A 305-nucleotide genomic window follows, 5' to 3' on the forward strand; every position below is an offset into this window, starting at 1 on the left:
AGAAGCAACACCCAGAACCAGCAGCAGTAACAACAGCAGCAGCAGCAGCAGCGGCAACTGCAGCACCATCAGCAGCAACTACAGCAGCAGCAGCAACTGCAGCAGCAGCAGCAACTGCAGCAGCAGCAGCAGCAGCAGCATACTTCATTGATTTTATCGAAAGTCCTCAGCCTAGCGAAGCCAACTTGGCGGCTTGTGCGGGGAGCAGACGCCCCCGAGCCCCTCTGAGCTCCTGCTGCTGCTGCTGCTGCTGTTGCTGCTGTTGCTGCTGCTGCTGCTGCTGCTGCTGTGAGGGGAGAACAAAT

At 58.4% G+C, this 305-nt stretch overlaps 1 protein-coding gene across 1 annotated transcript in view; it reads right to left on the reverse strand.

The window, feature by feature from the left end:
• The window catches only part of EMH_0049200 (uncharacterized protein), a gene marked incomplete at both ends in the record, with an annotated part of 7,961 nt that overhangs the window by 6,530 nt on the left and 1,126 nt on the right, over positions 1 to 305 (reverse strand). The gene's annotated exons all lie outside the window — the stretch shown is intronic.

Source organism: Eimeria mitis, genomic scaffold (genome assembly GCF_000499745.2).
Source record: "Eimeria mitis Houghton genomic scaffold, Emh_scaff2139, whole genome shotgun sequence".
Classification (NCBI taxonomy): domain Eukaryota; phylum Apicomplexa; class Conoidasida; order Eucoccidiorida; family Eimeriidae; genus Eimeria; species Eimeria mitis.